Here is a 27,742-nt window from a genome sequence, read left to right as displayed (position 1 = left end):
AACATCGGGTCTCTTACAAGATCCTGATCCTGACATTTAGAGCTCAAAATGGCCAAGGACCTTTATATCTTAGGGACCGCCTCATTCCTTTTCTCCATCAGTGGTCACCTCGATCCACCCAGGAAAATCTCCTATACATACCGGGCCCTAGGGAGGTACACCTGGAAGCTACAAGGCGTAGAGTTTTTTGGACCTATGCTCCAATTCTGTGGAACTCATTGTCTCCATACATTAGAGCAATGTCGGAGTTGCGACCTTTTGTAAAGGCGCTCAAGACTTGGCTGTTTGGTTGTGCATTTAAGTAATCAGATCTAATTTGCCAAATAGTCACTGTTGAATGTTTGTATGTTGAATGTTTTTATATTGTGTAAATGCTATTTTAGATTGTAAGTTGCTCGGAGCATCTTGGTGGAGAGTGACTAATGAAGAAATAAAGTGAAGTGAAGTGAAGTGATCAATTGCAGCATTCACACTTGCCTCAAACAGACAAGAGTTCTTTCTCCCACCCTAGACATTATTCCACAGATATACTCGTATAAACCTCACTTGCCTAGTTTCCAACAAACCTCACAACCTCTGAGGATGCCTGCCATAGATGTGGTGAAACATCTGGAGAGAATGCTTCTGGAACATGGCCAGACAGCCCGGAAAACTCACAGCAACCCAATTCAACATAGTTTGTGACAGCCAAAAAAAAGGTTTCTGGAGTTGAACAGCTACTTTCAAAGAAAGTACTACACAGTTAAACAGGGAATAACACTTTCAAACCAAAAACAAAAATTATTTAAAATTTCATAACATAATGTTGTTGTTGTTGTTGTTGTTGTTGTTGTTATATCCCACTTTTTCTCAATTAAAAACCAAAAACATATAAACATTAAAATAAAATTAAACACAAGCCATTAAAATCATTAACAACCTATTAAAACACATCAACATCAATCTGTACTTTCTGTTTTGATAGCCAATTCCACAATTTTGCTCCAATAAGGAAGAATTAACACTGCAAAGTCAGCCAGATGGGATTAAATCTCTCATCAATCTCAGATTCTCCTTCCAGGTTCAGAACAGCAGATCTAGAGAATAGTATGGTTGATTCCATTTCACTAATTTATATAACGCCTCAGCACAAAAAAGAAGAACGAACTAGTGCTTTGTTCAGCTATGGAAACCCATTGGAAGACATTGATCAAGTCTCCCGCTTTCAGCCTCAAAGGGCAGCATACGCATTCCCACCGAAACAAGTCCTGCCAATGAAACCTCATGATAAATTCACCTTCTTGTGTGCCTTCAAGTTCATTCCTATGGTGATCTGAGGCTGAGAATGTGTTGGAGAGGCATTCTTGGATTAGGTCTCTTAATAGGAACAGTTCAGTGAAAGGTTAAGGACAAAGGTAATGTTGATGTTGGCACACCGTAGAGTTAACCGACTTACTGGTAGGTCTCCTTTTCGTTCCAGTTTTTGAAACGCAGCAACTCAACTGTAACTGGGTTTATGCTGTGATGAAACACAATTGCGGTGCCCTGTTTGTTTGTTCTGCAAATTGTTTTGAGAACAACAGACTGTGGCAAATGTGGCAGACAAAGAAAACTTCAGGTTGAGTATCCTTTATCCCAGTGGTTCTCAACCTTTCTTATGCCGCAGCCCTTTAATATAGTTCCTCATGTTGTGGTGATCCCCAAACATAACATTATTTTTGTTGTTACTTCATAAACTGTAATTTTGCTCCTGTTATGAATCATAATATAAATATCTGATATGTAGGATGTATTTTCATTCACTGAACCAGATTTGGAACAATACCCAACATGCCCAAATTTGAATACTAATGGGAGTTCTGAGTGGGATTGATTTTGTCATTTGGGGGTTGTAGTTCCTGGAACGTATAGCTCACCTACAATCAAAGAGCATTCTGAACTCTACCAATGATGGAATTGAACCAAACCTGGCACACACAACTCCCAAGACCAAGAGAAAATACTGGAAGGGTTTAGTGGGAATTGACCTTGAGTTTTGGAGTTGTAGTTCACCTACATTGAGACAGCACTGTGGACCCAAACAATGATGGATCTGGACCAAATTCGGCACAAATACTCAATACGCCCAAATGTGAACACTGGTGGATTTGAGGGGAAATAGACCTTGATAACTGGGAGTTGTAATTGCTGGGATGTATAGTTAACCTACAATCAAATAGCATTCTGAACTCTACCAATGATGGAATTGAACCAAATTTAGCACACAGAACTCCCTTGAGCAACAGAAAATACTGGAAGGGTTCCGCTTTCAGCCCTAGCTTCTGCCAACCTAGCAGTTCGAAAACATGCAAATGTGAGTAGATGAATAGGTACCGCTCCGGCGGGAAGGTAACGGCGCTCCATGCAGTCATGCCAGCCACATGAGCTTGGAGGTGTCTACGGACAACGCCGGCTCTTCGGCTTAGAAATGGAGATGAGCACCACACCCCAGAGTCAGACATGACTGGACTTAATGTCAGGGGAAACCTTTACCTTATAGTTCAGCTACAATCAGAGAGCACTCTGAAACCCACCAACGATAGAACCGGGCCAAACTTCCCATATAGAACCCACATGAGCAACAGAAAATATTGTGTTTTCTTATAGTCTCTGGCGACCCCTCTGACACCCACTTGTGACACCCCCCCCCCCCCCCGGGGTCCTGACCTCCAGGTTGAGAAACGCCTTTATGTTGAAGGCTGGAAGGAGACTTACTTTAAGCCTCAGCTGGTGGTATCTTGCAGCATGGAGGTCATTAGGGAGAGAGTTGGCATGATTTGAGCATTGCATTGTGACTCTGGAGACCTGGGTTCAAATCCCCGCTTGGCCACGAAGCCCACAAATTGACCTTGGGTGAGTCACACGTTCTCAACCTCAGATGAAGGCAACATAAATCTATAATCAATAGGTGGTGAAAGCTGACCAAGGAGACCAAATTTGACACAAATACTCAATACGCCCAAATGTGAACACTGGTGGATTTGGGGGGAAATAGACCTTGACAATTGGGAGTTGTAGTTGCTGGGATTTATAGTTCACCTACAATCAAAGAGCATTCTGAACCCCACCAGTGATAGAATTGGGCCAAACTTCTCACACAGAACCCCCATGACCAACAGAAAATACTGTGTTTCCTGATGGTCTTTGGCAACGCTGCTTTATCCTAAATGGTTGGGAACAGAAATGTTCAAGATTTTGGATGTTGTGTTGGACTAGATGGCCCTTCCTTCCAATTGTACAATTCTATGTAACAAAGCGTAACTGGCACTGTGCAGAGGACATTTACTTTTGATTCTCTTTGTTACACAAATCCTTTTATCCTACCCTTCCATTCTGTTCTTCTTATGATTCTCAAATAACTAGCTGGGGTGCCTTTCAAAAGAAATACATCTGCTTTTCTCTATTACCATTTTCTCTTGATTTATGCAGACGCAATCTGGCCATGCAATTAAAATGTGGTGCCTGCTAACTGAGCAACAATTAATATATAATGCATAAGGCTTGGAATAAGGCAAGGATCTTAGCTGACGCTGGTTTGGCATCATCATACATTGACATAATTCTAATGCTATTAATTATTGCACAGAGTTTAATACACCTTCGGGTCATAAATTACTTTTTACTGCTTCTTATTTGAATTTATTTTATTTCATGCCATCCTGGGAATCTTGAAAATAGGATTGGAATGTACGTTATCTGAGCTTTGGGAGTCCCCATCCATGGTGAATTCCTCATCCGTGGAAAGATCTGCTTCGAAGATATTTGCCATTACCTTCATCTGAGGTTGAGAAAGTGTGACTCACCCAAGGTTCAATCTGTGGGCTTCGTGGCCAAGTGGGGATTTGAACCCAGGTATCCAGAGTCACAATGCAATGCTCAAACCATGCCAACTCTCTCCCTAATGACCTCCATGCTGCAAAATACCACCAGCTGAAGCTTAAACTAACTCTCCTTCCAGTCCAAGATGCAACCAAAGATTGCAACAGAAAAAGAAGAATGTCATCATAAGGATGTCTGCCGGCCCCGGGGCCATGGAAAGACACACATCGGCAGATCCGATTTCGTAAACCCTGTCCGTAAAACTGACTCAGGAAGCCTTCCCAAGGCCAGGTGGTGCCACTGCAACCTGGTTCCACTCATAGAATCATAGAATCAAAGAGTTGGAAGAGACCTCCTGGGCTATCCAGTCCAACCCCATTCTGCCAAGAAGCAGGAATATTGCATTCAAATCACCCCTGACAGATGGCCATCCAGCCTCTGTTTAAAAGCTTCCAAAGAAGGAGCCTCCACCACACTCCGGGGCAGAGAGTTCCACTGCTGAACGGCTCTCACAGTCAGGAAGTTCTTCCTCATGTTCGGATGGAATCTCCTCTCTTGTAGTTTGAAGCCATTGTTCCGCGTCCTAGTCTCCAAGGAAGCAGAAAACAAGCATGCTCCCTCCTCCCTGTGGCTTCCTCTCACATATTTATACATGGCTATCATATCCCCTCTCAGGCTAAACATGCCCAGCTCCTTAAGCCGCTCCTCATAGGGCTTGTTCTCCAGACCCTTGATCATTTTAGTCGCCCTCCTCTGAACACATTCCAGCTTGTCAATATCTCTCTTGAATTGTGGTGCCCAGAATTGGACACAAAATTCCAGGTGTGGTCTAACCAAAGCGGAATAGAGGGGTAGCATGACTTCCCTAGATCTAGAAATACTCAATATACCCAAATGTTAGCACTGGTGGCATTTGAGGAAAACAGACCTTGACATTTGGGAGTTGTAGTTGTTGGATGTCTAGTTCACCTACAATCAAAAATAATTCTGAATCCCACCAAGGATAGAAATGGGCCAAATTTCCCACACAGAACCCCGACAACCAACAGAAAACACTGTGTTTTCTGATGGTATTTGGTGACCCCTCTGACACCGCTGACACTCAAGGGGTCCCGACCCCTAGGTTGAGAAATGCTGGCCTAGGGGAACCTGTACCATTTCTGCTATTAAATCTCCAGACTTTTTTGACAAAGGGGAAAAAGAAACAGGAGACCTCAAGACAGGGTTAATAAATGGGAAGCCAGGAAAGCCTTGTGCATGCATAGACTGGAAAGACTTGAGCAACGGGTGAGAGACAGGGAAAGAAGAAGGACACACCTCCAAGGCTTCAAAGGGCAAGGAAAGGGTATTTCCTGAAAGTATCAATGAGGGTGGATGGAATAGCTCCAAAAACACTACTTGGACTACAACCCCTAAACTGCCTCAACTGGTATGGGTTTGGCTATGTCATCTGGGGAATTCTTTGGGATTATAAGTAACATTTGCAAGATCCATGCTGCCCTTGCAAGATCTGCCCTGCTCCATTTGGAATTGGAGTCTGGGTCCATATTTTTGCTTTTCTTGGTGATACTGTTATTTAAAAGAAATAATAAATGGCATACAAAATAAGATAAACTATTGTGGATGTCCTGTCTTGAGTTGCAACATCTATGTGAGGTTGTTACTGACCTGGGCTCTCAGATGTTTCTCATTCAAATCTTGTTGCGTGCCTTAAAGTCATGCCCAACTTAAGCCTAGAATCCTAGAATTGGAAGAGACCATTCCAACCCCATTCTACCAAGAAGCAGGAAAATTGCATTCAAAATACCCCTGACAGATGGCCATTCAGCCTCTGGTTAAAAGCCTCCAAAGAAGGAGCCTCCACCACACTCCAGGGCAGAGAGTTCCACTGCTGAACAATTCTCAGTCAGAAAGTTGTTCCTCATGTTCAAGTGGAATCTCCCTTCCTGTAGTTTGAAGCCATTGTTCAATTGCGTCCTAGTCTACAGGGCAGCAGAAAACAAGATTGCTCCCTCCTCCCTATGACTTCCCCTCACATATTTATACATGGTTTTCATCATGTCTCCTCTCAGCCTTCTCCTCTGCAGGCTAAACATGCCCAGCTCTTTAAGCCTCTCCTCATAGGGCTTGTTCTCCAGACCCTTGATCATTTGAGTCGCCCTCCTCTGGACACATTCCAGCTTGTCAATATCTCTCTTCCATTGTGATGCCCAGAATTGGACACAGTATTCCAGGTTTGGTCTAACCAAGGCAGAATGGAGGGGTATTGATGCAGGCTTTTTTTGCTGCCACATCACATTGTTGGCTCATGTTTAACTTCTTGTCCAAGAGGACTCCAAGATCTTTTTCACACGTACTGCTCTCGAGCCACGCATCACCCATTTTGTATCTTTGCTCCTCATAGGGCCTGTTCTCCAGACCCTTTCATCATTTTAGTCACCTTTATCTGGACCCATTCACTTAACCAATTACCGATCCATTCTTAGTAGCATTGGCTAGCACACATTTGACTAGTTTGCTTGCAAGGTCATGGGGGACTCCGTTGAAGACCTTAGCAAAAATTGTGTCATATGCGATCTGCTCTTATAGCATGTTTGAATTTTTAATCTGCATTGCATTGGTAGCTACCCTTCAATTGCGGTGTCCAGAATTAGACACAGGCAGCCTTCAGGCAAATCTATAATTTTTTTGTCATATCAGAAGCAACTTGAGAAACTGCAAGTCGCTTCTGATGTGAGAGAATTGGCCATCTTGAATCGTGGTGCCCAGGACTGGACACATGGTTAGTATTCCAGGTGAAAGGACATTGCCCAGGGGATGCCCAGATGTTTGATGTTTTACCATCGTTGTGGGAGGCTTCTCTCATGTCCTTGCATGAGGAGCTGGAGCTGATAGAGGGAGCTCATCTGCGCTCTCCCTGGATTCAAACCTGCGACTTGTCAGTCTTCAGCCCTGCCGGCACAAAGGTTTGACCCATGGCACCACCAGAGACTCCAAAGATGTAATTAGGCTGAGAGTGTGTAACCCCAGTGCATTTACATGACATCCAGAGTTGGACTCCAATTTATGATAGGGTTTTCTTGATGTCTACCATTGCCTTCCTCACTGTAGCTTACCAAAGATTCACCAGAGGGTTTTCATGGCTGACTCTGTTCTCCGGAGTTTTAGTCCAACTATCATAGATTCATAGAATCAAAGAGTTGGAAGAGACCTCATGGGCCATCCAGTCCAACCCCATTCTGCCAAGAAGCAGGAATGTTGCATTCAAATCACCCGACAGATGGCCATCCGGCCTCTGTTTAAAAGCCACCAAAGAAGGAGCCTCCACCACACTCCGGGGCAGAGAGTTCCACTGCTGAACGGCTCTCACAGTCAGGAAGTTCTTCCTCATGTTCAGATGGAATCTCCTCTCTTGTAGTTTGAAGCCATTGTTCGGCGTCCTAGTCTCCATGGAAGCAGAAAACAAGCTTGCTCCCTCCTCCCTGTGGCTTCCTCTCACATATTTATACATGGCTATCATATCTCCTCTCAGCCTTCTCTTCTTCAGGCTAAACATGCCCAGCTCCTTAAGCCGCTCCTCATAGGGCTTGTTCTCCAGACCCTTGATCATTTTAGTCACCCTCCTCTGGACACATTCCAGCTTGTCAATATCTCTTTTGAATTGTGGTGCCCAGAATTGGACACAATTCAATCCAATAATCAATCCAATAATCAATCCACTATGCAGCACTAACCCAAATAATGGGGGAACCCAGATGGTGTTGAGAAGAGGAATGCATTCAGACTCTGGGAAACCTGGGTTCGAGTCTCTACTTGGCCATGGAAACCTGCTGGGTGCCCTTAGGCAAGCTACTTTGAAAAAGGCAATGACAAACCTCTTTGAAGTAAACCTTGCCAAGATTTACTTGGTGACCTTGAACAAGGAAGCATCAATGGCAAAGCTCTTCCCTATAAATGTTGTCAAGCTGAAAACTGGAGTTGACTGGGAGGCACACGACGACGACAACAACTCTTAGCACTGACTGGTACAACATTCCAGGATGCTTTTAAAACAGGTATGTTCACCTACACAACCAGGGATGGGGTCAGGCCGAAAACAACACACACCTCACTATCTCCATGTTTACGTCCTATGCCCGATATAGCTTCCCGCTCAAGTCCTCCAAACCAGTTAGACGTGTTACCAATGGAGTCCAGGAAAAGGCGCACGCCTTGGGTGGGAAGGAGAAACCTTCTCTGGAAAGGGATAATTACAGCTCAATTTTTGCATGGGACTAAACAGAGCCAGGCATTTGGATTGGGGAAATCTTTTAAGGACTAGAAGCATAGAATCCTAGAGTTGGAGACCCCAAAGGCCATCCAGTCCAACCCCCATCTGCACTGTAAGAAGGCACAATGCAAGCCTTCCTGCCAGATAGTCATTCAATATTTGTTTAAGGACCACCAGAGAAGGAAACTTCACCACATTTTGAGGCGGCCTGTTCCATTGCTGAGTGGGTCTTGCTGTCAGAAAGTTCAGAAAGTTCATTCTAATTTTAGTGGAGTATCTTTGGAGCTGCTGAGCTTGCTGACCAAACTTTGGTGGCTCGAATCCGGAGAGCAGGGTGAGCTCCAACTGTTAGCCCCAGCTTCTGCTAACCTAGTAGTTCAAAAACATGCAAATGTTAGTAGATCAATAGGTACCACTCTGGAGGGAAAGTAATGGCACTCCATGCAGTCAAGCCAACCACATGTCTATGCACAATGCCAGGTCTTCAGCTTAGAAATTGTGATGAGCATCAACTCCAGAGTCGGACACGACTAAACTTAATGTCAAGGGGAAACCATCTTTTCCTACAGTTTGAATCAACTGCTCCATGTCCTTGTTTCTGGAGCAATGTGACATCCTTTCCAATATTGAAACGTGACTCCCATGCCTTCTCTCAACCTTTTCTTCTCCAAGCTTTCAATTGCTACTCATAGGGTTTGGTTTCTAGACCTTTGCAAATTTGGTTGGCCTTCTCTGGACACCTTCTAGGTTGTCCATCTTGAACTATGGACTGGACACATGGTTAGTATTCCAGGTCAAGCCACATCCCGTATAGACTACTGCAACGCTCTTTACATGGGGCTGCCTCTGAAGACTGCTCGGAAGCTTCAAATGGTCCAATGATCGGCAGCCAGGATGCTAACAGGAGCGACATTCAGGGAGCATACAACTCCTCTGTTGCACCAGCTCCGCTGGTTGCCAGTTTGCTACTGGGCACAATTCAAAGTGCTGGCTTTAGCCTTTAAAGCCCTTAACGGTTCTGGCCTGACGTACCTGTCCGAGCGCATCTCCTCCTATGAACCAGTTAGGACATTAAGATCGTCTGGGGAGGCCCTGCTCTCGGTCCCGTCGGCTTCACAGGCTCGCCTGGCGGGGACGAGAGACAGGGCCTTCTCAGTGGTGGCCCCTCGGCTGTGGAACGCCCTTCCTGCAGATATTAGATCGGCCCCTTCCTTACTGGCATTCCGGAGAAAGGTGAAGACCTGGCAGTATGAACAGGCATTCAACTAGGCAGTGTTACTGGTTATTGATTATTGGGACACGGATAATTGGATAACGAAACTGGATTCTGATTCTATTGATGAGAAGTGATGGATTATTATATTGATGTATTGATGTTGATATTTAATTAATTGTGATGCTATGGCTTTTAAATGTCTAATGGTTCTGTATTGTGTACTCTGAAACTATTGTTGTTAACCGCTCTGAGTCGCCTAAGGGCTGAGAAGAGCGGTATACAAATTAAGTAAATAAATAAATAAATAAATAAGTCTGACCAAAGTAGAACAAAGGGAAACTATGATTTCCCTCGATTTCGACACAATTTCGACACTATCTGGCTACCAGTATTTAAAAAACCTCTAAAATTACAACAGCACAACAACAGAGAGGAAACAAACAAGGACATCTAATCACCTCTCAACAAAAGATTGCTCCAGGCACTGTCAGGCCATCAAATGCTAATCAAAGTGGTCAGTTGAAACATTCACACCTAGCTCCAGCAGACAAGAGTCCTTTGTCCCACCCTGGTCATTCCACAGATATATAAATCCTTTTCCCTTGTTCCAACAGACCTCACAACCTCTGAGGATGCTTACCATAGATGCAGGCAAAACGTCGAGAGAGAATGCCTCTAGACCATGGCCATACAGCCTGAAAAAAACTAGAACAACCCACTATCCTCTTATTGATAAAACCTAAAATCGCATTGGCTTTTTTAGCTGCCATATTACACTATTCAGTCATGTTCCGCTGGAGGTCTACCAATATTCACAAATCCCTTTTGCATGGACTGTTTTCAAGCCAAGCTTCTCCCATCCTATATCTGTGCATTTCATGTGTTCTGCAGGAGCCCCCAGTGGCACAGTGGGTTAAACTCTTGTGCCAGCAGGACTGAAGACCAACTGGTCAGAGGTTTGAATCCGGGGAGAGTGTGGATGAGCTCCCTCTGTCAGCTCCAGCTCCCCATGCAGGGACATGAGAGAAGCCTCCCACAAGGATGGTAAAGCATCAAAACATCCGGGCATCCCCTGGGCAACGTCCTTGCAGACGGCCAATTCTCTTACACCAGAAGCAACTTGCAGTTTCTCAACACGAAAAAAATGTATTGTGCATAAATCTAGTACTGTTGAAATTCATTTTGTTAGTTTTGGTCCAGCTCTCTAATCTGTTAAAGCCATTGGGATCCTGATTCTGTTCTCTGGAGTATAAGATCCTGATTCTGTCCTCTGGAGTGATCCGACCCAATTTGGTGCCACCTGCAAACTTGATAAACATGTATTGTCGAAGGCTTTCGTGGCTGGAATCACTGGGTTGTTGTAGGCTTTCCGGGCTTTATGGCCATGTTCTAGAAGCATTCTTTCCTGACGTTTCACCTGCATCTATGGCAAGCATCCTCAGAGGTTGTGAAGATGCTTGCCATAGATGCAGGCGAAACGTCAGGAGAGAATGCTTCCAGAACATGGCCATAAAACCCAAAAAATCTACAACAACCCATTGATAAACATGCTTCTTTTTTCATAGGAACTTGATTTTCCTCTGCTCGAAGCACATTATATGCACAAAAGTTCTTTTATATGCTCAAAACTGCAGTAAAGATAATCCAAAATGTTAGGTCTCTCTTTGCATGACCTTTCCTCTGCATTTAGAGCTTCACAGATGTATAGAAAGGGTATAGGACACAAGATATAACTGAAATCCTGCCCTTTGAAAAGTCCAGAATCCTGAGATTAGAATAAAACAGGATTAAATTTCCCTGATGCAAAATTCTTTTGTTTAGATGATTTGAAATCTTTTGTACTAGGGTCTCGGGAAAGAGAAAGTGAGTGGTTTAAAGGACACGTTGGAAGGGTGGAAATGAGTGACACATCGTAATCTCTACCTGTCCTAGTTTGGCCGGGACAGTCCCTATGAATCCTCTGTCCTCTCACTTTCTTGGCTGCTTTTAAAGCATCCCACTGTCTCTTTTCTCTTCCAACTTTATCCTTTTGTCCTCAGCTGAGTTCAGTTGCCACTAGTTCAGAGTGCAAAAGGAGTTCACAATTAAATCAGGAATGAGGTGAGACGAAGCAGGAGAGCAGTCTGCCTTCCCAGAAGGAACAAGCATAGGCAAACTGATGTAGCTTCTCCAGAGTTGTGTCTTCATTAATACACTGAGTCATCCTGATCAAAATGTGATGTTGCTTTGCACTTGTGCATGGACTGATGACAGACATCTTCAGTTTAAAAAGATCAAGGGGGAATCTTTGAAAATTTCCTGCAAGTCAAAGCACTAGTGGCGCAGTGGGTTAAAGCACTGAGCTGCTGAGGTTGTTGCCCAAATGTTCGCAGGTTCGATTCCAGGGAGCGGCGTGAGCTTCCGCTGTCAGCCCTAGCTTCTGCCAACCTAGCAGTTTGAAAACATGCAAATGTGAGTAGATCAATAGGTACCGCTCCGGCGGGAAGGTAACGGCGCTCTATGCAGTCATGCCGGCCACATGACCTTGGAGGTGTCTATGGACAACGCCGGCTCTTCGGCTTAGAAATGGAGATGAGCACCACACCCCAGAGTCAGACATGACTGGACCTAATGTCAGGGGACAACCTTTACCTTTACCTGGGCCAGCTGTCCAGGGAATTGACTAATCGAATACACAACGAAACATCCACGTCTTTAGATCTTTATGAAATGTGGATAGGGAGGGTGCTAGCCTTGGGGAGGGAATTCCAGACCTGGGGACTGCAACCGAGAAGGCCCTTTCCCTCGTCCCCACTAACCAAGCCTGAGATGGAGGTGAGAGAGAGAGAAGACACTCCCCATAAGAATGTGAGAGCCATTCAGCAGTGGAACTCTCTGCCTCGGAGTGTGGTGGAGGCTCCTTCTTTGGAAGCTTTTAAACAGAGGCTGGATGGCCATCAGTCAGGGGTGATTTGAATGCAATATTCCTGCTTCTTGGCAGAATGGGGTTGGACTGGATGGCCCATGAGGTCCCTTCCAACTTTTTGATGCTATGATTCTATGATTAGGGAACGTATGGACTCGTAAGGGAAGACACAGTCACGAAATTTGGTCCAGTGAATGAAAATACATCCTGCATATTGGATATTATGATTCACAACAGTAGTAAAATTACAGTTATGAAGTAGCAAAATTATGGTTCAGGGTTACCACAACATGAGGAACTGTATTGAGGAATTGCAGCATAAGGAAGTTTGAGAACCATTGGGTTAAACCCTTTATAATGCTGAACTGCTAATCTGAAGGTTGGCAGTTCGAATCTGGGGTGAGCTCCCGCTGTTAGCCCTAGCTCCTGCCAAATTTGTAAATACAGTAATTACTACATAACGTTACCATACATTGAAGTGCTTTTTCTGTTGATCTGTTGTAAAACATGAGGTTTTGGTGCTTAATTTGTAAAAACATAATGTAATTTGTTGTTTAATAGGCTTTTCCTTAATCCCTCCTTATTATCCAACATTTTTGCTTATCCAAAGTTTTGCCGGCTCGTTTATGTTGGATATGCGAGACTCTGCTGCATTTCAACCTCTCCAAGTTGTTTAACATGCTTTTCCAATGTCTATAACATGATTCGAGAATGCACACATTATTTTTCCCTTTTTATAAAACCATTTAAAACTTTAATTGTTATTGCAGCCTGCCCCGAGACATTATAAGGCAAGGTGGGACCAAAATACTTTAATAATAAAGATGGTAATAACAGCATTTGGAGTAAGAGCCGCCGCCGCCAGGCAGTGTCTAAGCTCTGTTTCTATATTTAAATGGCATGTTTTTGTAATCGCATCATAATTTTCATGATTTATTGAGCAGCTCAGCTCACCCAGTTTGGAAAACACAGTGTCTGCAAGAAGAAGAAAGGAGGAGGAAGAGGATCCTGGTCGGAACAAAAGCATCTGAAGCAGGTTTAGGGGTTGCTTAGGGTGGATAATTTTAAACATCTGTTTATCCTTTGTTTTGTTTTGTTTTGCAGATTATGTTTTTCCATGCCAGTTCCTGTCTTTCTGGTCTCAGCCTCTGCAAACTCTTAATTTGAGAGATACTCCCACAAGGAGAGACGAAAAAGAGGGTGCTCCCAACGTATAAAGGGCCTTCCTGGAAGGCAGGTCTCAAAGGACACAAAGAACTGGAAATCCCAGCTTCCTGGTCCAAATAGGTTTATTTATATTTTTCTCCCACTTTCTTCCCTAAAGGCTTGAGATGGGAGCAGAAAAACATGCATTACGAAATGTTGCTGCGTCAATGTTTTCAAGTCAAGCTGCCAGTCAAATGTGCCTTCAAGTCGTTTGTCAACTTATGGCAACCCCATCAGGTTTTCTTAAAAAGGTAATGAATATTTAAGAGGTGGTTTAGCCAGTTCCTTTTTTTGAAATGTAGCTTGGTATTCATTGGCTGTCTCCCATCCAAGTACTAACCAGGTCTGGCCCTGCTTAGCTTCCAAGATTAGAGGGGATCAGGTGGCTTTTGGGCAAGCATAGGCAAACTTTGTCCCTCCAGGTGTTTTGGAATTCAACTCCCACAATTCCTAACAGTCTACCAGCTGTTAGGAATTGTGGGACTTGAAGTCCAAAACACTTGGAGGGAAAAAGTTTGCCCATACCTCCTTTAAGGTATTCACTCTATTTTCATCCCTTGCTGGTCCCCACCCCATTCCATAGTTATGTGCTTTCAAATAAGGTTAAAGTTCTTGAGAGGAATTTTCCCATTGCTCTCCTTTGAGGCTGAGAGAATGTGACTTGCCCAAGGCCACGCAAGGAGTAACCATGACTAAACTGGGGTCTAGTCAGCAAGTTTCCAGGTCTGGATCTTAGTAAACCACCGGCGACACCCTCTCAACTCTGTCAGGTCAGGAACGCAGGTCTGGGATGCAGGTCAGCAGGTCAGGGCCCATAACCTTATTGTCAGAGTGAGACCCTTGGGGTCTATGCACAGCGGAATTGAGGTTACCAGATCACACAGACGCAAAACAGGACTCACTGCAGTTTTCAGTTTCAAAAATAACAAAGTTTACTGCAACTCCCAAATGTTAAGATTCTATTTCCCCCAAACTCCACCAGTGTTCACATTTGGGCATATTGAGTATTCGTGTAGAGTTTGGTACAGATCCATCATTCAGTTCTTGTGGGTTTTTTCGGGCTATATGGCCATGTTCTAGAGGCATTTCTCCTGACGTTTCGCCTGCATCTATGGCAAGCATCCTCAGAGGTGACCTCACCTCTGAGGATGCTTGCCATAGATGCAGGCGAAACGTCAGGAGAAATGCCTCTAGAACATGGCCATATAGCCCAAAAAAAGCCACAAGAACTGAGTGATTCCAGCCATGAAAGCCTTCGACAATACATAGATCCATCATTGTTTGTGTTCACAGTGTTCTCTGGATGGGGTCTATGCACAGCGGAATTGAGGTTACCAGGTTACTTAGCACATCTTAAGACAGGTCTACTTCCAAGCAGACTACATCATGAACACTACAAAGCACAACACACAACAGTTTTCAGATCATCTGCTTATCTCGTTTCTCTCTGGCTGGATCCTCCCTTTTTCTTCCCTGGCAGGAAACTGTGTTATCTAACTTCTGTCAAGGTCTTGACTCTCTCTGCCTTTAGCAACAACAAATCTATTTTATTTTTTATTTATTTAAAAGTTTTATATACCGGCCTTCTCACCTCTCTTGAGGGACTCAGACCATTTTCCAACCATAATATCACATACAGTTAATAAAAACATAATAATTCATTTTACACTAAAAAATTAAAACAGCAATTACATTCAATAACTACAATGGTCAGTTGTCACACTAACTCGTTGTTCATCATCATCCATATCTGGCTCACTCGTCGAATGCCTGTCTCCATAACCAAGTCTTCACCTGTTTCCTAAATGTCAGGATAGACGGGGCGGTTCTGATCTCCGGTGGAAGAGAGTTCCTGAGTCGAGGGGCCACCACCGAGAAGGCCCTGTCCCTCGTCCCCACCAGGCGCGCTCACGAGGCCGGTGGGACCGAGAGCAGGGCCTCTCCAGACGATCTTAATAATCTTGATGGTTCATAGGGGAGAATACGTTCGGAGAGGTAAACAGGGCCGGAGTCGTTTAGGGCTTTATAGGTTAACACCAGCACTTTGAATTGTGCTCGGAAGCTAATTGGCAGCCAGTGAAGCTGGTGTAACAGCGGAGTGGTGTGCTCCCTGTACTCAGCACCCGTTAGTAGTCTGGCTGCCGAGCGTTGGACTAGCTGCAGCTTCCGGGCAGTCTTCAGAGGCAACCCTACGTAGAGAGCGTTGCAGTACTCTAAACGGGATATAACCAAAGCGTAGACCACCGTGGCCAAGTCAGACTTCCCAAGGTACGGGCACAGCTGGCGCACAAGTTTTAATTGTGCAAAAGCTCCCCTGACCACTGCCGAAACCTGGGGCTCCAGGCTCAGCAATGAGTCTAGGAGAACTTGCAAACTGCGAACCTGCACTTTTAGGGGGAGTGTGACCCCGTCCAGCACAGGCTGTAACCCTATACCCTGTTCGGCCTTTCGACTGACCAGGAGTACCTCTGTCTTGTCTGGATTTAGTTTCAATCTGTTGTCCCTCATCCAGTCCATTACAGCGGCCAAGCACCGGTTCAGGACCTGAACAGCCTCCTTAGTAGCAGGTGGAAAGGCGTGACAGAGTTGGACATCATCTGCGTACAGATGACACTGTACCCCGAAACTCCGGATGATCTCTCCCAAATCTAGCATACAATTGAACATAACTGAATCCATTTTGAATACACATGAACACCATTGTTAAACATATTGAAACACATTGGAAAACATACATGCATACTTTCAACAATCCTGACAATTTATAGTTCACCTAGAATCACAGAGCATTCTGAACCCCACCAATGATAGAATTGGGCCAAACCTCCCACACAGAACCCCCATGACCACCAGAGTGGGCCACAGCAATGTGTGGCAGGGGACGGCTAGTATTTATAATAATTTTGTGCAGGAAACAAAGGGCAGATATTGGGCTGAAGACAGTTCAAAAGGTGTTGTTGATGTTTCTCCCCTCTCCCCCTTTTTCAACGCCTATTCGTATAATATCATGTCCACCCTTATAATTATAGTGTGTAGTCAATTTAAGAACAGTACTTATAAAGTGTCCTTTGTTCTTACTTGTGAGGCCTTTGATGAACTGCATTTCAAAACCCAAGGGTGAATGCAACCCTTTGTTTTTCCACACCTTGAAGACTTCCCTTCTCCACTCCTTTATTTCCCAGTTCCTGGCTAAAGACTTCATGAAACTACAAGTCCTAGGATTCCATAGCACTGAGCCATGGCTGTTAAAGTGTTTTCAAACTGCATTAATTTGACTGTGAAGATACACTCAATCTCCCTTAATTCCCAGCCTAGCCTACTGTACAGGACTGTTGTGAGAACAAAATTATGAGATGCAAGGAACGATGTGGCAGAACTTGAACTCTTGGCATGACCAAGATGAACTAAATAAATACTTGTCTGATGTGAGTTTTCTGGGCTGTATGGCCATGTTCCAGAAGCATTCTCTCCTGACATTTTAACTACATCTATGGCAGGCATTCTCAAAGATTGTGAGGATGCCTGCCATAGATGTGGGTAAAACGTCAGGAGAGAATGCTTCTGGAACATGGCCATTCAGTCCAGAAAACTCACAGCAACCCAGTGATTCTAGCCATGAAAGCCTTCAACAACACATTAAATCAGTGTTTCTCAACCTTCCTAATGCCGCGGCCCCTTGATACTGTTTCTTATGTTGTGGTGACCCCCAAACATAACATGATTTTCATTGCTACTTCACAATTGTAACTTTGCTACTCTTATGAGTAGCAAAGAATCGTAATGTAAATACCTGATATGTAGGATGTTTTTTCATTCACTGGACCAAATTTGGCATAAATACACAATATGCCCAAATTTGAATACAGATGGGGTGGGGTGGGGAGGATTTCTTGATTTTGTCATTTGGGAGTTGTAGTTGCTGGGATTTATAGTTCACCTACAATCAAAGAACATTCTGAACTCCACCAATGATGGAATTGAACCAAACTTGGCACACAGAACTCCCATGACCAACAGAAAATACAGGAGGGGTTTGGTGGGCATTGATCTTGAATTTTGGAGTTGTAGTTCACCTAGGTCCAGAGAGCACTGTGGACTAAAACAATGATGAATCTGGGCCTAACTTGGCACAAATACTCTTTAAGCCCAAATGGGAACACGGGTGGAGTTTGGGGGAAATAGGTATTGACATTTGGGAGTTGTAGTTGCTGAGATTTATAGTTCACCTACACTCAAAGAACATTCTGAACTCCACCAACGATGGAATTGAACCAATCTTGGCACACAGAACTCCCATGACCAACAGAAAATCCTGGAAGGGTTTGGTGTGCATTGACCTTGAGTTTTAGAGTTGTAGTTCACCTACATCCAGAGAGCACTGTGGACTAAAACAATGATGGATCTGGCACAAATACTCTTTAAGCCCAAATGGGAACACGGGTGGAGTTTGGGGGAAATAGGTATTGACATTTGGGAGTTGTAGTTGCTGGGATTTATAGTTCACCTATATTCAAAGAGCATTCTGAACTCCACCAAAGATGGAATTGAACCAAACTTGGCACACAGAACTCCCATGACCAACAGATAATACAAGAGGGGTTTGGTGGGCACTGACCTTGAGTTTTGGAGTTGTAGTTCACCTACGTCCAGAGAGCACTGTGGATTCAAACAATGATGGATCTGGGTTGTTGTAGGTTTTTTCGGGCTGTATGGCCATGGTCTAGAGAGGCATTCTCTCCTGACGTTTTGCCTGCATCTATGGCAAGCATCCTCCGAGTGCTTGCCATAGATGCAGGTGAAACGTCAGGAGAGAATGCCTCTAGACCATGGCCATACAGCCCGAAAAAACCTACAACAACCCAGTGATTCCGGCCATGAAAGCCTTTGACACTACAATGATAGATCTGGACCTAACTTGGCATGAATACTCAATATGCCCAAATGGGAACACTGGGGGAGTTTGGGGAAAATAGGTACTGACATTTGGGAGTTGTAGTTGCTGGGATTTTTAGTTCACTTACAACCAAAGAGCATTCTGAACCCCACCTACTATAGAATTGGGCCAAACTTCCCACACAGATCCCCCATGACCAACAGAAAATACTATGTTTTCTGATAGTCTTTGGTGACCCCTCTGACACCCCTTCGTGACTCCCCCAGGTGTCCTGACCCCCAAGTTGAGAAACGCTGCATTAAATAAATACAGTTTGCATATGTCCACCCTGTTGCTGCTTAGCCCTTGCCACAAAATACTTGCCAAGGGAGGTTCAGTAACGATTTTGCAACATATTCCGAACTGGGGCAGCTGCAAAGAAAACCTCTCTGACAGCTTCATATTCAAATGGGATGCTTGGATGGTAATCCCAAAATAAAAAAGCAAGGTGATGAAATTCCGGTTGCGAACCGTCCAAAGGGCAGCGCCATAAAAATATAAACATACTGGTACATCTAATTAATAAATATAGAGAATGTTGACTTTAAGACTGGAGTGACCTGTATTCTAATCCTTGTCCACTTCTGTACGTACACTGCAAAATGACTGCAGTTTGACAAAGAACTTCCTGACTGTGAGAGCCGTTCAGCAGTGGAACTCACTGCCCCGGAGTGTGGTGGGGGCTCCTTCTTTAGAAGCTTTTAAACAGAGGCTGGATGGCCATCTGTCAGGGGTGATTTGAATGCAATATAGAATCATAGAATCATAGAATCTAAGAGTTGGAAGAGACCTCATGGGCCATCCAGTCCAACCCCATTCTGCCAACAAGCAGGAATATTGCATTCGAATCACCCCTGACAGATGGCCATCCAGCCTCTGTTTAAAAGTTTCCAAAGAAGGAGCCTCCACCACACTCCGGGGCAGAGAGTTCCACTGCTGAACGGCTCTCACAGTCAGGAAGTTCTTCCTCATGTTCAGATGGAATCTCCTCTCTTGTAGTTCCTGCTTCTTGGCAGAATGGGGTTGGACTGGATGGCCCATGAGGTCTCTTCCAACTCTTTGATTCTATGATTCTATGAACACTTGAAATGCCAAGGCTCAATGCTGTGGAATCCTGGGAGATGCAGTTTTACAAGGTCTTCAGCCTTTTCTGCCAAAGAGTGCTAGTGGCCCAGCAAACTACAACCTCCGGGGTTCCACAGCATTGAGGCATGGCAGTTGAAGTAGTCTGCATTAATTGGACCTCAATGCTATGGAACCCTGGGAGTTGTAGTATGGAGGAGGCACCAGCATCCGGTGTTCAATTGGTGTTTTCTCAGCCTTCCAAGGTTGACCCAAGGGCGCAGGTTTTCGTAATCCGGCTGACCTAGAATTGTTTGGATTCCTGCCTTTGCTCCTTCTGTACAAATAGAGAAAGGGGGGAAAAACCTTTTGAATTCTGTGCCAGGAATCTCCTTCCTTCCAAAACAAAAAGGTTGTTAATCAGTAACTTGGTGTACAAATGTGCTCCTCTTGAATTAATTCAGAAAACGGCCTTCTGGTCCTAGAGGGTGTTTGCATGTGAATTTTGGATACTTGAAAACATCAATGGCTTTAGAGTAGACAGAATGGGTAGGGATCTCCAAATGCTCTCTGCAGCTTATTTGTTTTTATAAAAGAGGCACAGAACTTCAACATTTTACTATGGGTGTGTCTACACCAGTGGCTCTCAACCTTCCATCAAGCAAAAAGTGGGTACTAGAAACAATATCATACGAAAGCTGACTGGCACAATCTGGGGATCACAACCAGACACAGTGAAGACATCCGCCCTTGCGCTATGCTACTCTGCTGCTGAGTATGCAGGCCCAGTGTGGAACACATCTCACCACACTAAAACTGTGGATGTGGCTCTTAATGAGACATGCCGCATTATCACGGGGTGTCTGTGCCCTACACCACTGGAGACATTACACTGCTTAGCCGGTATTGCACCACCTGACATCTGCCAGGAAGTAGCAGCCAATAGTGAAAGGATGAAGGCAGAGACATCTCCAGCTCATCCCCTGTTTGGGTATCAGCCAGCATGTCAACGACTTAAATCTAGAAATAGTTTTCTAAGATCTACAGAGACACTCGTTGGAACACCTCAGCAAGCGAGAGTCCAAAAGTGGCAGGCTCAAACCCAGAACCTCAACCAATGGCTGATACCAAATGAGAGACTCCCCCCCTGGGCACACAGAGGACTGGGCGACTTGGAAGGCGCTGAACGGACTGCGCTCTGGCACCATGAGATGCAGAGCCAACCTCAAGAAATGGGGCCACAAAGTGGAATCCACATCATGCGAGTTGAGTTAATGCAGTTTGACACTACTTTAACTGCCATGGCTCAAACATAACTAGCCCCTCCATCTTCTCTACCAAAGAGTGCTTTGCCTTCCCAAACTTCAAATCCCAGGATTCCAAAGTATTTAGTCATGGAGATTAAAGAGGTGTCAAACTGCATTAATTCGACAATGTAGACCCACCTGCAGGAGTCCAACACTGAAGCAAACCAAAAGAGAGTATCATTACTTGCATGCTTTTCTTGTGAGCTTCTCAAAAGCATCCTAAATATTTGTCTTGGGGGAAGAAGAAACCAGATTTGGTTGCCCTTGTTCCCATTGTTGCTATCAGCTCCAAGCATGAGGCAATAACAAACAAACAAAGAAGGCCGCAGGGAAGTTCAGAGAATGTTTGACCACAAACAACTAATAGGTAATCAATTGACAATATCTCGTGGGCCTTTCAATCAATCCTAAGGATGACATCTTTGTTCCCAACCCTCCAAGGGTGAATTTCTCTTTGTAGAAGTAATGCAGCTTGACACCATTTTAACTTCCATTGTGCAACACTATCGAATTTCATGAATTGTAGTTTTACAAGGTACTTTGCCTTCTCTGCCTCACAAAACTACAACTCCCCGGAAGCCATAGCACCAAGCCACGGCAGTTAACATACTGTCAAACTGCACTTTGTAGAAGTAATGCAGCTTGATACCACTTTAACTCCCATTGTGCAACACTATCCAATTTCATGAATTGTAGTTTTACAAGGTACTTTGCCTTCTCTGCCTCACAAAACTACAACTCCCCGGAAGCCATAGCACCAAGCCACGGCAGTTAACATATTGTCAAACTGCACTTTGTAGAAGTAATGCATCTTGACACCATTTTAACAGCCATTGTGCAACACTATCGAATTTCATGATTTGTAGTTTTACAAGGTACTTTGCCTTCTCTGCCTCACAAAACTACAACTCCCTGGAAGCCATGGCACCAAGCCATGGCAGTGAACATATTGTCGAACTGCGCTTTGTAGAAGTAATGCATCTTGACACCATTTTAACAGCCATTGTGCAACACTATCGAATTTCATGATTTGTAGTTTTACAAGGTACTTTGCCTTCTCTGCCTCACAAAACTACAACTCCCTGGAAGCCATAGCACTAAGCCACGGCAGTTAACATATTGTTGAACTGAACTTTGTAGAAGTAATGCAGCTTGACACTTCTTTAACTCCCATTGTGCAACACTATCGAATTTCATGAATTGTAGTTTTACAAGGTACTTTGCTTTCTCTGCCTCAGAAAACTACAACTCCACGGAAGCCATAGCACCAAGCCACGACAGTTAACATATTGTCAAACTGCACTTTGTAGAAGTAATGCATCTTGACACCATTTTAACAGCCATTGTGCAACACTATCGAATTTCATGATTTGTAGTTTTACAAGGTACTTTGCCTTCTCTGCCTCACAAAACTACAACTCCCTGGAAGCCATAGCACTAAGCCACGGCAGTTAACATATTGTTGAACTGAACTTTGTAGAAGTAATGCAGCTTGACACCATTTTAACTCCCATTGTGCAGCACTATCTAATTTCATGAATTGTAGTTTTGCAAGGTACTTTGCCTTCTCTGCCTCACAAAACTACAACTCCCTGGAAGCCATAGCACCAAGGCATGGCTGTTAACATATTGCCAAACTGCATTCATTCTACAAACTGGAAAAGCAAGCCAAGAAGTTCTGCAAACATCTCCTTTCCAAAGCAGAATTCCATCCCATTAAGAAAACTCTGTTCATATATTTGAACACGCCTCTGCATTCCAAAGTCTGCCGTTCACTTCTATGAACACTGTCCATAGTGTTTTGAAAGTCAACTGAAAGGACTTTTAAAAAGAACCAATACTGGATTTGAATTCCCTTTTTAAAATCTGTTGACTTTTGAAATGTTGGAAACAATTCCAGATCAGAGGCACTAGAAACCCAAGTGACCTTGGAAGATAAGCAGGGTCAGCCCAGGTTAGCAGTTGGGTGGGAGACCATCATGAATGTCGGGTAAACTCGATAAAATTCATGGGTTGCCATATTGAAATAAAGCAATTTGAAACGGTCCACGGATGATGAGATCTGGACTTTGAAGGCGCAGATACCGAGTCTCTTAGGTGGCCACCAGCACCGGTCAACAGCCGTCCAGTGCAGTGTTTCCCAACCTGGGGGTCGGGACTCTTGGGGGGGGGGTTGCAAGGGGGTATCAGAGGGGTAATTATAATAATAATAAAAACTTTATTTATACCCCACCACCATCTCCCCAATGGGGACTCAGAGCAGCTTACATTGGGCCAAGCCCGGACAACATAGAATCACAGAATCAAAGAGTTGGAAGAGACCTCATGGGCCATCCAGTCCAACCCCATTCTGCCAAGAAGCAGGAATATTGCATTCAAATCACCCCTGACAGATGGCCATCCAGCCTCTGTTTAAAAGCTTCCAAAGAAGGAGACTCCGCCACACTCCGGGGCAGAGAGTTCCACTGCTGAACGGCTCTCACAATCAGGAAGTTCTTCCTCATGTTCAGATGGAATCTCCTCTCTTGTAGTTTGAAGAAATTGTTCCATTGCGTCCTAGTCTCCAGAGAAGCAGAAAACAAGCTTGCTCCCTCCTCCCTGTGGCTTCCTCTCACATATTTATACATGGCTATCATATCTCTTCTCAGCCTTCTCTTCTTCAGGCTAAACATGCCCAGCTCCTTAAGCCGCTCCTCATGGGGCTTGTTCTCCAGACCCTTGATCATTTTAGTCGCCCTCCTCGGGACACATTCCAGCTTGTCAATATCTCTCTTGAATTGTGGTGCCCAGAATTGGACACAATATTCCAGGTGTGGTCTAACCAAAGCGGAATAGAGCATGGGGAGAATGACTTCTCTAGATCTAGACACTATGCTCCTATTGATGCAGGCCAAATAGGAGCATAGTGTCTAGATCTAGAGAAGTCATGCTACCCCTCTATTCTGCTTTGGCTGTAGATCACACCTGGAATATTGGCTGTAGACCGGTTCTGGCGGCTGCCTAACAGACTTGGTATCCGCGCCTTTGGGTTCTGGTATCCAAAGTCCGGATCTCACCATCCACAGCCAAATAATAATAATAATAATAATAATAATAATAATAATAATAATGGGGACTTGGAGAGGCTTACATGGGGCCAAGCCCAGACAACATATTACAGCAAAATAAAACCAAAACATAAACAACAAGCAACATCATCAAAATTACATAAAAAGAAAAAAACCAAATACAGTAACAAAATAACATTCCAATAAACACAATCACAATAACACAATCAATATGTTGACAGGGGGCCTGAAGGCACACAACATCTTCCTTAACCATATTCTCCAATTCATGTATATCGTCACTAATGGAGACCTCCAAAATCCACATTATTTATGCAGTATTTTTTGTAAAGCATTAGTAATCCTTATTTTTTTTTAAAATCTGAGTCTGGATAGTGAATCAAGTGATACAACACTTGGAAAAAAAACCAAAATATTATAGTTTTTTATATGTATGCTAATCACAAAGTGATTCTTGGTGGAGAATCTGGCACGCAGTCAATATAACCCAGGGGAAAAATGCAGTTTCTTTTTCACATATGATAATCCAGGCCCTATTCTGGGAAGTGTATATTCTCCATCTGTTGTCCTCCCAGCCATCTAGACCACACCTGGAATATTGTGTCCAATTCTGGGCCCCACAATTCAAGAGAGATATTGACAAGCTGGAATGTGTCCAGAGGAGAGCGACTAAAATGATCAAGGGTCTGGAGAACAAGCCCTATGAGGAGCGGCTTAAGGAGCCTGGCATGTTTAGCCTGAAGAAGAGAAGACTGAGAGGAGACATGATAGCCATGTATAAATATGTGAGAGGAAGCCACAGGGAGGAGGGAGCAACTTGTTTTCTGCTTCCTTGGAGACTCGGACGCAATGGAACAATGGCTTCAAACTACAAGAGAGGAGATTCCATCTGAACATGAGGAAGAACTTCCTGACTGTGAGAGCTGTTCAGCAGTGGAACTCTCTGCCCCGGAGAGTGGTGGAGGCTCCTTCTTTGGAAGCTTTTGAACAGAGGCTGGATGACCATCTGTCAGGGGTGATTTGAATACAATATCCCTGCTTCTTGGCAGAATGGGGTTGGACTGGATGGCCCATGAGGTCTCTTCCAACTCTTTGAAGGAGACCATGAAAATCAACACAATCTGGCTACTAGTATTTAAAAACTCTAATATCGGGACAGTAAATAAGGAACAACACTCAAATACAGGGAAATTCCAGACAATCAGGGCCAGCTAATCACCTCCCAACAAAGGATTCCCCCAGAGAGGAAGCAGGCAAGCCTTAAAGCTGCAAGGCTATTCAATACTAATCGAGGTGATCAATTGCAGCATTCACACTTGCCTCAAGCAGACAAAGAGTTCTTTCTCCCACCCTTGACATTCTTCCACAGATATATAAACCTCACTTGCCTAGATTCCAACAGACCTCACAATCTCTGAGGATGCCTGCCATAGATGTGGGTGAAACGTCAGGAGGGAATGCTTCTCGGACATGGCCAAACAGCCCAGAAAACTCACAGCAACCCATGATCCCTTAAGTCTTGAGCGATTATTCCTAACTCAATCCAACGATCCTGTGTTCTCGTCAAAAGAAAAGTTACATTTTTCTGTTGGCCCTCCATCTATCATGAGAAGGAATCTTGGAGCTTTCCAGATGTCCTTGGACAACAATTCCCATCATCCCTGACCAGCAGAGCCAGTTGTGAGGAATACTTTGGGTTCCGGTCCCTATATTTCCGAAGGCCATACAGTTCTCTGCCCTTCTCTACTGGGTATGGGACAAAAAGGGAAGGAAAAGGGGATTTTATTATTATTTCTGTATTCTATTATTATTATTATTATTGTTATTATTATTGTATGGGGACTTTCGTGGCACCTTAAAAGCTAACCTTAAATCAAAGCTTTTGCCCTTTTTTCAGAGACAAGCATAGGTGAAAATAAGCCAATAAGTTTTGAAAGTGTCCAAAAACTTGTATTTTCTTCCAGCTTTCTATGAGAACCAATGACCTAGGACATCTTTGAAAATAGATACAGGGCAAGCACTCTACCTGTTGGATTTCTACCTGCAGCACAAATCTTGGAGTCTTGATAGCGAGGGAAAGTGGGAATAGAAGTCTTGCATTACTAAGAAGACACACCTAGGTGTCTAAAGGAGAGAGGGTTGCCACCCTACCTGTTGGATTTCTGCCTGCCACACAGCTCTTGGAGACATGATAATCTGGAAAGTTGGGGAAATGGGAGTCTTCTGCTCCTAAGAAAAAAGTGACTTTGGCGTCTAAATGAGGGAGAAGTGAAGCACTCTACCTGTTGGGTTTCTACCTGCCAGGCAGGTCTTTGGGGCTTGATAGCCAGGGAAGGGGGAATAGAAGTCATGCATTACTAAGAAAAATGTTCTGAGAGTTGAAAAAGAAAGTAGGCACTTTACCTGTTGTATTTCTACCTGCAACACAAATCTTGGGGTCTTGATAGCATGGGAAAATGGGAATAGAAGTCTTGCACAACTAAGAAGACAGACCTAGGTGTCTAAAAGAGAGAGGGTTGCCACCCTACCTGTTGGAGTTCTGCCTGCCATACATGATAATCCGGAAAATGGTGGGGGAAAGGGATGAGAGCCTTCTGCTGCTACGAAAAAAGTGACCTAGGTGTCTAAAAGAGAGAGAGGTCAAGTTCTCTACCTGTTGGGTTTCTACCTGCCAGGCAGCTCTTGGGGACCTGATAGCCAGAGAAAGGGGAATAGAAGCCATGCACTACTAAGAAAAATCATCCGGGAGTTGAAATAAGAAAGCAGGCACCCTACCTGTTGGATTTCTACCTGCAACACAAATCTTGGGGTCTTGATAGCATGGGAAAATGGGAATAGAAGGGAATAGAAGAAAGACCTGGGTATCTAAAAGAGAGAGGGTTGTCAGTCTACCTGTTGGATTTCTGCCTGCCACATATGATAATCCGGAAAGTAGGGGGAAAGGAAATGGGAGCCTTCTGCCACTAAGAAAAAAGTGACTTAGGTGTCTAAAAGAGGGAGAGGTCAATCACTCTACCTATTAAGTTTCTACCTGCCAGGTAGTTCTTGGAGACTTGATAGCCAAAGAAAGGAGAGAAAGAGGAATAGAAGCCATGCACAACTAAGAAAAATGCTCTGGGAGTTGAAAAGAGAAAGCAGGCACCCTACCTGTTGGATTTCTACCTGTCATGCAGCTCTTGGAGACCTGATAGCTGGGGAAAGGGGGAAAATGGGAATCGGAGTTTTGAGCTAGTAAGAAAAAATGATCCTGGGAGTTCAAAAGAGAGGGCAGGTAGATGCAACTCTACCTGTTGCATCTCTGCCTGCCTGGCATGGCTCCTCAGTTGGCAGGACAATCTGCAACGTGGGCAGCAATGGAGGAAAAGAAAGGGAGCTTTCTTACCTTCTTGAGAGAGAAAACAGGAGCTCCTTTCCTCCTTTCGTCTCTTCTCTGAAGCAGCTGCTTCTCGTTCTGCCTGCGCCGAGTTAAACCTTCCCAGGTGACCTGAGCGCCCAGGTGAGCGCCTTGCACAACTTCCTGTTGACACTCACCTGGGGAATTTCCCTTCCTGAAGGGGGTTCGCCCAGCAGCAGAGAAGAAGGCAGCAGCATTTGGGAAGAGAGAGGGAGGGAAAGAGGGCTTGCCCAAGGAAGGCACTGCCCTGCCTCCCTGCAGAAAGCCTGCCAATGATTCCCAGCAGTCCTTGCAAGGATAACAACAACAGGTTTGATTCCTTGCCATACTCTCCTTAAGGCTGGGTGCAGCATAGAATCATAGAATCACAGAGTTGGAAGAGACCTCATGGGCCATCCAGTCCAACCCCATTCTGCCAAGAAGCAGGAATATTGCATTCAAATCACCCCTGACAGATGGCCATCCAGCCTCTGCTTAAAAGCTTCCAAAGAAGCAGCCTCCACCACACTCCGGGGCAGAGAGTTCCACTGCTGAACGGCTCTCA

At 44.4% G+C, this 27,742-nt stretch overlaps 1 protein-coding gene across 1 annotated transcript in view; it reads right to left on the bottom strand.

The window, feature by feature from the left end:
* FAM110A (family with sequence similarity 110 member A) overlaps positions 1-27,344 on the bottom strand; it is a 40,972-nt gene extending 13,628 nt beyond the window's left edge. Inside the window, exon 1 of the mRNA XM_067468263.1 lies at positions 27,187-27,344. The gene's annotated coding sequence lies outside the window, so the exon portion shown is untranslated. The remainder of the gene's footprint in view (positions 1-27,186) is intronic.
* Between the last annotated feature and the right edge of the window lie 398 nt (positions 27,345-27,742).

Source organism: Anolis sagrei, chromosome 4 (genome assembly GCF_037176765.1).
Source record: "Anolis sagrei isolate rAnoSag1 chromosome 4, rAnoSag1.mat, whole genome shotgun sequence".
Lineage (NCBI taxonomy): Eukaryota > Metazoa > Chordata > Lepidosauria > Squamata > Dactyloidae > Anolis > Anolis sagrei.
The sequence above is the reverse complement of the archived record's forward strand: the minus strand, read 5'-3'. Positions and strand labels throughout refer to the sequence as shown.